Source organism: Nycticebus coucang, chromosome 21 (assembly GCF_027406575.1).
Source record: "Nycticebus coucang isolate mNycCou1 chromosome 21, mNycCou1.pri, whole genome shotgun sequence".
Lineage (NCBI taxonomy): Eukaryota > Metazoa > Chordata > Mammalia > Primates > Lorisidae > Nycticebus > Nycticebus coucang.
The window spans coordinates 54819423-54831792 of NC_069800.1; positions in this window are offsets into that span (position 1 = coordinate 54819423).

Consider the following 12370-nt stretch of genomic DNA (forward strand, 5'->3'; position numbering starts at 1 on the left):
TTAATTTCTGTTCCAAAGTCCTAGGACTGTTCTCCCATTGGCTGCTGGGTAAATACCCCAAGTGCCTAAGGACATGGAGTGAGAATGAGATGGCTTCTGCCCTCTCAGAGCTCTGTTTCTTTGGGATCGTGGACACGGTGGCATTTGATCTGTTCCTTCATGGGTAAATAAGTTCTCCTGGGCAGGAAGAAAAGGATGTGAGGTAAGTGAGCCTATCAGGTTTGGATGGTGGAGTCACATGTGCCCAAAAGGCAGCTGTCTTTTTGTTTCTGGGTTTCTGACAAAATAGTAACAGTCTCTGTAGTAGCTCTGTATGTGACTTTAAACTGGTCACAACACCTCTCTGAGCTGAGCCTTAGTTGTCTGGTCTTTATTTTAATCCTTTCCACCACAAGTACAGAGCATAGTGGGAGCAACATACATGGGGGCCATGCAATGAAACAGGCTTGTATTTGTATCCCAGCTTCAGATGTAACTATCTGGGTGACTTTGGCCAAGACAGTTCATCTCCCAGGGCCTCGGTTGTCTAATCTGTAAAATGGGAGTCTTTGTGAGAGCAAAATACATATAATGCAGTTTCTCTACCTCAGGACTATTGACATTTGGGATCAGATAATTCTTTGTTGTGGGAAGTCCTTCCGGTGCATTGCAGAAGATTTAGCAGTATCCCATACCTACTAGATGCCAGTAGCACTCCCTCCCTAATTGTGAGAACCAAAGATGTCTCGCAACATTGCCAACATCCCCTGGGTGACAGAATCAGCCCCATTTGAAAGCCACTGATACAAGGTAGCTGGCACACAGTAGGTGCGCAACAAATGTTATTTTCCCCTTCTTAGCCCTTGACCAAGAAAGATTAGCTTTAATCTTAATTTTACACTCAAATCCCATGTTTCACCAAAGAATTGGCCCTGCCTAGAAAACATTTCCACATCTGTAATGGAGCCCATCCCTGGCCCACTCCCATGTCTTAGACCTTCTGTTACTCTCTCAGAATCCTTTGGGATATTTCTCTCACTCCATCCCCATCCACAGTGATAACAATGGCACTGAAAAATGATACAGCTTTAAATGGGGTACTTAAGCTCTCTGTGCTTATCTGTGAACTGAGGACCCACAGATTGTTGCAGGATTTCTAAGAAAATACACAGAAGGTACTTACAAGAAGGTACATAGTAAGTGCTCAGTGAGTGAAAGCTTTCATTTATTCATCTCATGCACTGAATACTGCATTAAGTTGCATCTGGCTACAAGGAGGAGAAAAAATGGCCTTAAAACGTAAGGACATTATTTACTGAGCAGGAGGCCCAGAGGAGGTTGGTTTCTAAGGCTGGCTCAGGACTTGATATCATGGTGGCAACATTGACACTCTTACCTTCACCGTGGTGGCTTTTTCTCCCAAGGTTTTGGGCCTCGGAATCACAAAATGGCTGCTGAAACAGAAATATCATGACAACTTGAAAGCCGGGAAGAAAAGGACAAAAGGGATTCTTTTTCCTCCTTGCCTTTTCTTTCATGGGAAAAAAACTTAAGCCCCCAGCAGATCAGAGCTGAGTCAAATGACCACCCTTGAAGAGTGCCTGACAAGAATTGTCGCCGTCAGACTGGGTGCACTGGCTCACACCTATAATCCTAGCATTCTTGGAGGCCAAGGTGAGTGGATCCCTGGAGGTCAGAAGTTTGAGACCGGCCTGTACAAGAGTGAGACCCAGTCTCTACCAAAGACAGAAAAAGTTAGCTGAACATGGTAGCTAGCATGTGCCAGCAACTAGGTGGGCAGGAGGATGGCTTGAGCCCAAGAATTGCAGTGAGCTATGATGAGGCCACTGCATTCCACCTGGGGTGACAGAGCAAGACTCTGTCTAAAAGAAATTTAAAAAGATTGCCACCATCAACTCAAAACATCCTGCTTCATCCCCTGGCACATGGCTGCCTGGACAACTTGGGGTTCTATTGTGAAGAAAGAAGGGGAGCTAGTGTGGGCAAGCATCTCAAAGTGTCTGCCATATGCACCTACTGTGTGCAGGGCACTGAGTGAGGTGCTGGGGCTGCTGAAGTAAACAAGTCTCAGGCCCTTGTAGAGCCAGCATTTTCCAGCAAAGGGGATAGAGGATGATGGATTCAGCAAAGACAGGCAGCAAATTCCTTCCCTCATTCACTCAACAAGTGTGTCCCGAGGGCATACTGCTATGCTCCAGGCTGGAATACAGCATGGACAGATGAGGTCCCTGCCCTCCTGTCATCTCCAGTCCAAAGCAGGGGGAGAACGACAATCAGCAAATAAGCAATAAATAAACAAGATCCATTCAGCTTCTCTAAGGCCCGCAAGGGATGGGCCTGGGAAACCAGAGTTGGTTGGTGGCACCTCGGGGACTCTGTCTCAGGTCACTGCCCACCCCAGGTCTCGTGACTCAGACAGGGTGCACTCAGACTTAGTGGAATGAGTGGGGACTCCCTTACCTCAAGGCCTAGCTGCCTCCCAGCTCATCCTGGCACGGGCTGACTCACTGAACCAAACATGACTAAGCAATCATGACCTGGGGGAGATTTTCTTTTCCCATCCCTGTGTCAACCTTGACCTCTTCTCCCTTCTTCTGCATCGTACCCACCCATTCTCTATCTAGTAGGGATATCTAGTGGGGAGCCCTTAGGTCCCATGCATGTGTCTCAGAGCAGGGCCTAAAACAATACAAAAGCTGGGTAAATTTGCCAAAAGAACAGGGAGAATAAAAAAATCTTTCAGTTCGGGGGAGGGAAAAAACGATAATGATAGGGAAATTCTCTTCTGCAGGGACAATTTTAGAGTTCCCATTGCAATGTACGTTACAAATACTGGGAAATACCATTTCGTTTCTGTTGCATAAGTTTCACAGCTGCGGGGGAGAAGATTCTGCTGCTTGGAAACATCTGAGTTTCTTATTCCCTGACGAGACTCTATCAGGGTGTACAAGCTCAGGATTTGAAGTCTCCACCTCCCAAACTCTGTTTAAGGAAAAACTAAGAAAAGAAAGAAAACTAAGAAAACAAAGAAAAATAGGGTGAGGGCAGTACCTGTGGCTCAGGGGGTAGGGCGCTGGCCCCATGTGCTGAGGGTGGCAGGTTCAAGCCTGCCCTGGCCAAACTGCAACCAAAAAACCAAAACAAATAGCCGGGCGTTGTGGCAGGCACCTGTATTCCCAGCTACTTGGGAGGCTGAGGCAAGAGAATTGCTCGAGCCCAAAAGTTTGAGGTTGCTATAAGCAGTGACACCATAGCACTCTACCCAGGGCAACAGCTTGAGACTCTGTCTCAAAAAAAAAGAAGAAGAAGAAGAAGAAAGAAAAATAGGGTATTTTCTTTTTCCATTCCAAGTTGAATGAGCCTGGTGAGAAGTGAGTTCTTAGACTGCCCAGGAGTGCCATCATTTCCCAAATGCAAATGAGTTCTCAGTAAGTCAGGCCTGCAGCCCAGAGTCAGGCTGTTCCCCATTCTGACCACCAAGAACAACTTTCTGAGAATAGTAGAGAAGCTGCTCCACGCTAGGGATCAGACAGAACAGCTGGACAACCAAACCCAAAGCTAGACACATGAGCTAGGGTTCATTTCTTCGGACCAAAATAGAATTCTCTTCCTAATAGTCTTAGTTGAGCCACCCGTGACTGACTGCCCAAGTCAAATCTCCAAAAGAAGCCCTGCTGTGGGAGTAGATTCCTCCAGAGGGCCTTGGTTCAAGGTCTGATTCCCGCGTAATAGATGTCAGATCAAGCTCCAGAGCTTTGGCAAATATTTGTGCCAGAAAGCATTGGAAACACCACTTGGAAGAAGTAAAGAGGGAAATGCCTACGACCCTCAGTTCCAATCTCATGCCGCTGATATGTAGGCTTTCTTTTCCAGCCTTAGGACACTATCGTAGCTCTAGAGAGCAAATGCCCAAGTTCAAATCCCAGCCCTATCATTTCCTAATTGTGTGATTTTGTGTAAGTGACTAAACCTCTCTAGGTTTCAATGTCTCTATCTGTAAAACTGGTAAGAGCTCCTACCTCACAGGGTTGTTGAGCAGATTAAAATACTTAACAGATCCAAAGTGCTTAGAATGCTGCCTGACTCTCAGTTGAGTGTTAGCTATTATAACTGGGTGAGGCTGTGATATCTGGGGGGGTGGCAGCCATCTTGAAGCCAAGAGGGAGGACTTTGCTGACCAGTTGAAAATGTAAAATGGCGGATGGAAAAGGCCTGGATCTTTGATGTCACTGAGCTCCTGAGTTAACCAACCATGGAACCGCCCTGCCTCCAGCCTCCTTGTATTAAAATATAATAAAATTTATCCATAACATCCTGTTTTCACCATATAACCACCCTATCCTTTCAAATATGCCTTGCCATTTTCTTACTTCTTTTTTTTTTTTTTTTGTAGAGACAGAGTCTCACTTTATGGTCCTCGGTAGAGTGCCGTGGCCTCACACAGCTCACAGCAACCTCCAACTCCTGGGCTTAAGCGATTCTCTTGCCTCAGCCTCCCGAGTAGTTACTTCTCTTTTAAAATGCCCAGAGGAGTACTGTTCTCCACTATATCACTTTCCTAATGGAGCAAAGGCCTAAGTTTTATAACATGAAGACCGGATAGAGATAAAAGAAAAGGGGCCAGGTGCAGTGGCTCACACCTGTAATCCTAGCACTCTAGGAACCCGAGTCAGGTGGATTATTTGAGCTCAGGAGCTCAAGACCAGACTTGAACTCCTTGAGTTTGAGCAACAGTGAAAAGCCATCTCTACTACTAATAAAAAACTTAGCCAAGTGTCATGGCCAGCACCTGTAGTCCCAGCCACTTGGAAGGGTGGGAAGCAAATCACTCAAGCCCAAGAATTTGAGGTTGCTGTGAGCTATGATGACACTATAGCACTCTACCCAGGGTAACAGAGTGAGACTCTGTCTTAAAAAACAAAAAAGAAAGTTAAGAAAGGGTTCATGGCCAGCCACAGTGGCTCATGCCCATAATCCATGGAAGATAACCAAGGAAGATCACCTAAGGCCAGCAGTTTGAGACCAGCCTGGGCAACATAGTAAGACCTCATCTCTATAAAAAATAAAAAAAATTTCTGGGCAGGGTGGCACACTCCTGTAATCCTAGTTGCTTGAGGAGGCTGAGGTCAGAGGATTGCTTGAGCCTAGGAGTTCAAGGTTGCAGTAAGCAATGACTGTACCACTACACTCCAGCCTGGGCACCAGAGCAAGACCCTATGTCTAAAAGAAAAGAATTCAGGAAGCTAAGGCATGAGGATCGCTTAAGGCCAGAAGTTCAAAAGTTCAAGGCTGTAATGTGCAGTGATCATGCCTGTGAATAGCCACTACATTCCACCCTGGGTAACAGAGCAAGACCCCATCTCTAATAATAAATAAATAAATTACATATATATTTTTTATCAATAGAGCAATAGTTTTTTAGAAGATAGGAAAGCTACTAATGGAAGGAGTCCTGAATGGGTTGGCCAAAAAAATATTTCTTTAAAAATTTAAAAAAATAAAATAAAAGGGTTCAGAAAAAACGTTGATGCACACCAAGTAAATTCTGCAACTTAGTCAAGTCCAGAGAGTGACCTGAATGAAGCATCTTGAAATTTTAAGCCAGGAATGCCAGATGGTTTCAACAGACATACTGGACACACATTTATGTGTCTGGGATTTTTTTTTTTTTCCAGTTTGCTTCCTGGACTGAAAGCTCAAAATAGGGCTGCCCAGTCCAAATCCAGACACCTGGCAGCCCCACTGGTAACTTTTACTGAAAGCTGATAGTTTCCTCTTTAACCAACAGAAACACAAATGGCCACACCCTTCTCCAAGACTCATTTATGCTGCAACCTGCCTTCCAAATTTCCAGGGAAAATTTCATTTCTAGACACTTTGTGGAGAGGAGGGAAAGTTGTCATAACAACTGTTACCATTCTTTAAGGGCTCACTCTATTGGGACATGACATCAAATTCTCACACCTGCCCTTCGTGGTGGTGACAAAGGTCATCCCCATTTTACAGATGTGAAAACAGACTCATAAAGGAACTCAAGAAAGATCACTGTATTAGAATTTAGGTGAGCTGGTATGACAAGACCCAAATAACAGGGACAGATGTGGTGGCTAACGCCTATAATCCTAGCTGAGGCAGGTGGATTACTTGAGCTCAGGAGTTTGAGACCCACCTGAGCAAGAATGAGACCCCATCTCCACTAAAAATAAAAAAATTAGCTGGGCATGGTGGTGGGTACCTGTAGTCCCAGGTACTTGAGAGGCAGAGGCACGAGGATCGCTTGAGCCTAGGAGTTTGAGGTGGCAGAAGAAACAGCAAATACCCCCATTAAGTTGAACACAAAGTCTGTCAGATCCTCCTAAAGGCTATAGACAACAAACAAAGTAGGGGAGACAACAGGGAGTGCTTCACAGGAAGGTCTCGATGGGGAGGGGACATTTTAGCACAGAATTGAAAGAAGTGAGGGAATGGGCTCTGCCTGTTACAGGCAGCGGGGACAGCAAGTGCAAGGGCTTGGAGGCAGGAGTGTGCCCACTTACTGATGGAATAGCTGGAAGTAGAGAGCACATTATGTAGGCTTCTACCCATATAGCACTCAAAAACAGGCAATACTGAACTAAAGTGCTCAGAGGTGCCGACTTGAACAGTAAATCTATTTAAAAAAAAAAAAAAGTGGGGAGACTTTGCTGCACAAATCAAGACAGCAGGTTCCTCTTGGGCTGGGAAGAGTCGGAGTCCTGGGTGAGCCACACAGGAGCTTCAGGGGACTGGCAATGTTCTATTTCTTAGCCAATGTAATTTCACAGAGATTCACTTTATAATAATTTGTTATGTCTTACATTTATGTCTTGTGCCCTTTTCTCTATGTGGTGTCTATTTCTCGATTTTTAAATGCATCAAAAGCCTTAAAAATAAATCTATGAATATATATTTATATTCATACTCTTTGACCAAGTTATTCTCATTGTGGTAATCTAAGCTACGGAAATATTTATATACTTGGACAAACTTTGATGCCCAAAGATGTTCCCTGAAGCATTGTTTATAATAGCTCCATATTTGAAACAACTTAAATTCCCACTGATAGGCAAATAGTTAAATATATGATGATATATCCACAATTTGGAAAATGGTTTAGCCACTGAAAAATCTGCTCTCAAAGCATATTTAATGGGATTCAAAAAATGCTCATGATACCTGGATAAAATGGGGAGGGAAAGAGCAGAATAAAAATTACATATAATGAATTTTAAATTAATTATTAAACACGTACCTCCAATAAATAAATTATAGGTAGACTATAATCTCAATATTGTAAATAAATACTGCATATTCAAACAAAAAACACAGCAAGGAACTATACTAAATATAACAAGAAGAGCTGTAACTGGGGAGTGGGGTTATGGGTATTTGTTTTCTTCTTTATACTTGCTTCGGTTTCCCAAAATTTCTACCATGGATGCATATGACTTTTATCTTTTACTTTGATCTTTTCCCTGCCTCTTTTAATTTGGACCTCAGTTGCACAGAATCAGTTGATCACACTCCTTGGGCCATAGCACAAGGTCAGCAATACTTGAGTGTAGCCTCAGTTTTGTTTTATTTTCACTTCTTATTTTTGCCTTCATCAGCCATTTCCAACTACTCTGATTTCCCTCTCCCCCACAGACACCCACTCGGGTATATTTAAAGCATGTTCTTTCTATCCATCTGCCGTACATTTGTTTGGATATGTGTGCATTCTAATAGACATAGTAAAAAATAACATATAAAGAGATAAAGACCTAGTGTTAATGTGTGTTTTTAATTTTTTACATAAATGGTGCAGAGGTATGCATCCCATACCATCTTACCTTTTTCACTTAACATCACGTTCTTGAGATCATTCCTGTTTCCCTTTGCAGATCCAGGTCAACGATCAGGGCTCCGCGGTGAGTCTGCACCACCTGGTAGATGCTGCGGACTTCATTTCCCAGTCTCCCCTGCAGGTGGGTGGAGCCACGTAAGGGGTTTTTGCTCCTGGATGCGGCTGTTAAATGAGATGCGCATCCCCGGGTGTAGTCCTGGTCGGTGCAATCTCTTCCACGTCGGCTCCTATCCTTGAAAGCCGATTCGGATGACGAACCCCAGAGTGACTTTAGGAGGCGTGGCTTCAAAGTGGCATAGCCACCCTCTGACTGGGTCAGTATACACTCACCTTGAACTGTAAGACTTCCATTACGTTTGAACCTGTATATACTTAGAGTCTTTGGCTAATATTAATATTAAACAAAAACAATCCACTTACCCATTTCCGAGCGCTGAACACTGTTGTCCCAAACTCCTTGAAGCGATATACCGTGTTTCCATGTGCATCTCTGAGCAGGTATGTTCGGTTACCCAACAGAAAGGGAACGGCTGTGCCATAGGGTTTGACCAAAATGATGACAGAGACAGCAGGGACTTTGGTATCCAGTTGCTCAGCGCTGCCAGTCCGGGTGTGTGTACTCAGCTGGCCACCAAGAGGTCATCACTGATGCCACCGCTCAGATAGACCCTTGTCTGGCAGCATGGCTTCTAAGCTGGCTTTCTGAGAGTCTGTGAGCAGGTTCTGTTGTTTACAATTGAAAATCGCTTTTTTTTTTTTTTTTTGAGATACAATCTCACTGTTTCACCCCAGTAGAGTACAGCTATGACTTCACTGAAACCTCCTAGGCTCAAGCTATCCTCCTGTCTCAAGTAGCTGGGACTACAGGCATGGACCACCACACCCAGCTAATTTTTCTATTTTTACTAGAAACAGGGTCTTACTCTTGCTCAGGCTGGTCTAGAACACCTGAGCTCAAGTGATCCTCCTAGGCCTTGGCCTCCTAGAATGCTAGGATTACAAGCCCCCATGCCCAGACTGCAAATCCCTTTGTATGTGCCAGATCATGGAAGGTAAACTTCTTGTGTAAAAGGCAGGTAGTAAATTTTTTTGGTTTTGTAGGTCATACAGCCTCTGCTCGAAACTTCTCAGTTCTGCTGTTGTGATGACAAAGCAGCCAAAACCAGTATGTAAATGAATGGGTGTGGCTGTGTTCCAATAAAACTTTATTTATAAAAACAACAGCCTAAAAGGCTGGGTGGAGGGAGGGTAATTGGTGGGACCACACCTATGGTGCATCTTACAAGGGTACGTGTGAAACTTACTAAATGTAGAATATAAATGTCTTAACACAATAACTAAGAAAATACCAGGAAGGCCATGTTAAGTAGTGTGATGAAAATATGTCAAATTGTATATAAAACACGTGTATGGTGCCCCATGATTGCATACATGTACACAGCTATGATTCAATAAAAAAAAATTTAAAAGAAAAAACAGCCTAAACCATTGCTAATCCCTGAGTGTGACAAAAAAGAGACATTGCCTTCCTCTAAATCTCTGTGTAAATAAATGTTTATGCCATATTTCCTGATCTTAGCACCTTGGAGCACGGCTCTTATCCACACAGAGGGGTCCACACAGAGCCTGACATATTACCTTGCCTGTGGCAATAGACTGATTGAATTAATAAATGAATGAGTGAATGAATAAATGGTTTTAATTTAGAAATGGTCCCAATGAATAAACCAGGCAAGGACCAATCAGAACAGCACCAGATGCAGCAACCTGTGCAAGAGAGCCACATGCACCAGGGTGACCAGTCCTGGACCGAGTATCATTCCCTGCCCTGCAATTGCTCCATTGAAATCACCCTCTTGACCCCAATCCCACTCCACCCAACCAGCCTTTCTCCTACATACCAGGAGGTCACCAATTTGGGAATTCATTTTCCAATTTCAGAAGCTAATGGGCAACAGTAGGGGGCTCAGTTCTCAAAAGCAAACTGTTCCAGTGACTAATCCATCTTTCACTCTCAGATTTTTATTTGTCCCAGCAGAAATGTGTATGAGTCACAGCTCCTATTGGAGAATTTTTTTTCATGCATCATTGTGTGTGTATCTCTGGCCTGCAGACCTGCAAGGTCTAGGTGCTGTTGGCAAGAGGCTAATGACTTCAGCAGCTACAACAAAAGCTGTCAAGTCACGCTAACCACGACTTCTTTGCCCCACACCCATCAGCATCCAACAAATAAAAAGAAAGAAAGAAATAGATTTAGTGTCTGATTGAGCATGAGGCACATAAAGTGATTTAGGCAGCTACAGACTTAGACATTCACCTACCAATACTTTTCCCTGCTTTTAAAACCCTGCCGCAAACACCTCTCTTTTCAGAAAGCTTTCTTGATTAATCTGATCTCAAAGACCAGCTCTAAAACTGCTATGATTTGCAAATCAAATCTTACCCTCTCCTGATCCCATTTCTATCTTCAGTGTGCTTCTGCAGCCTTTATTTAGAAAATGTCCTATTCTACTCCTTTCAATCAATTTGTAGCTTTCTTCCTGTGGGGCTGTGAAGTCATTTCCACGTGCGTGTATTCTCTCTCTCCAGTCCAGTGCTGTGGACAGAACTGACTGGGGAATTATGAAGACATAAAGTCAGATCTCCACTTGGTCCCTCCCTGGCTGTGTGACTTCACCTCTCAGGGCCTCAGATTCCAATTCTATAAATGGGCATGCTGATGATAATCATAATAACAGACTAAAGGTAAATAATTTTTCCTGAGACACTAGCCTGTATGCTCAATATAGGCAAGGGTTTTCAATTATTTTGCTCACTGCTGTCTGTTCATAGTCTAGAACAGACAGAGCCTGGCCCTGTGTAAGTAATCAAACATTTATTGAATAAATGAATGAATGGATTGTTTCCCACATTTCCCTAATCTTTTCTTTTTAAGCTAGGCACTATTAATTAGATATACTTGTCTAATCTTAAGAAAATTCACCATTGGGCGGCGCCTGTGGCTCAGTCGGTGGGGCGCCGGCCCCATATACCGAGGGTGGCGGGTTCAAACCCGGCCCCGCCAAACTGCAACCAAAAAATAACCGGGCGTTGTGGCAAGCGCCTGTAGTCCCAGCTACTCGGGAGGCTGAGGCAAGAGAATCGCTTAAGCCCAGGAGTTGGAGGTTGCTGTGAGCTGTGTGAGGCCACCGCACTCTACCGAGGGCCATAAAGTGGCCCATAAACTCTGTCCCTACAAAAAAAAAAAAAAGAAAAGAAAAGAAACCTCACCATCCTCCCAGGAAGAAACCTCCAAAATCAACTTTGACTCTCCCGTTATCCATATTCAGAACTCTGATTCCTCAAATTGTTTAATTTCCATATTATTCAAGCATCCTTGAAAGCAACAGAAATCCAATTGAAACCAATTCAGGGAAAACAGGGAATGTACTGGCTCATCCAACTCAAAGTCTACTGGCTTCAGGTATGACTGGATCCAGGAACTCAAAGAAAGAGACTGCATCTTTCTCAAGAGTCTATTTTGGAAGGCTGTCGCTGATTGGACAGTATTAGGTCATGTGTCCAATCGTTACAACTCTGAATGGACAAGCCTGGGACGGGCAGCTTTCACTGATGAGGAGAGGAGAGGTGGTCCCCAGAGGGGTCCTAACACTAGAGAAAGAGAAATAGATGTGGACAGGCAAAATCAAAGGACTGAGGGGGGAGGCTCCACCAAACTCGCCATGCTGCATTCCAGCCTGCACACTCTGCCAGGTTAACATAAAGGGCAGCTATCAATCAAGTTATTCCCTGACTCAAACCCTCCACTGGCTCCCTACTGAAATAATTATATGATTTGCTTAGCTTGGCATGGAATGTCCTTTGCAATGTGATATTGGTCTTCTCCAGGCTGAGGGATGAGTAAGGAAGCTGTTCTAAGAATCCATACAAGCAATGGTGAGGTCTGGAGTTGGACAGCAAGAGTGGGAATATGGGTGTAGATTCCAGAGAAATCCATGATTGCACTGAAACTGGTCTCATCAAGGTCAACAATCTGGACTTCTAAGACTAAATCTAGTGGCTGTGTCTACATCCTTATCTTACTCAATTATTCAGTAGCACTCAGCACAGTGCTATCCTACTTAAAATATGCTTTCTGCAGCAACCATCGAGGGTGTGCCTCCCCCCCGACCTCACCCCCACACTGCTGATTCCCTTGTTCTGCTACTTCCCACTGGCCTTCTCTGCCAGCAGATGTGTGCTTGGACTTTTTTTTTCAATTGAGACACAGTCCTGCACTGTCACTCCAGCTAGAGTGCAGTGGCCTCATCATAACTCACTGCAACCTCAAACTCCTGGTCTCACGCAATTCTCCTGCCTCAGCCTCCCAAGTAGCTGGGACTAGAGATGGACTTGCCACCATGCCTAGATAATTTTTTCTATCTTTGGTGGGGGGAGGGATCTTGCTGTTGCTCAGGCTGGTCTCAAACTCCTAACCTCCAGCAGTCTTTCTACCTCAGCTTCCCA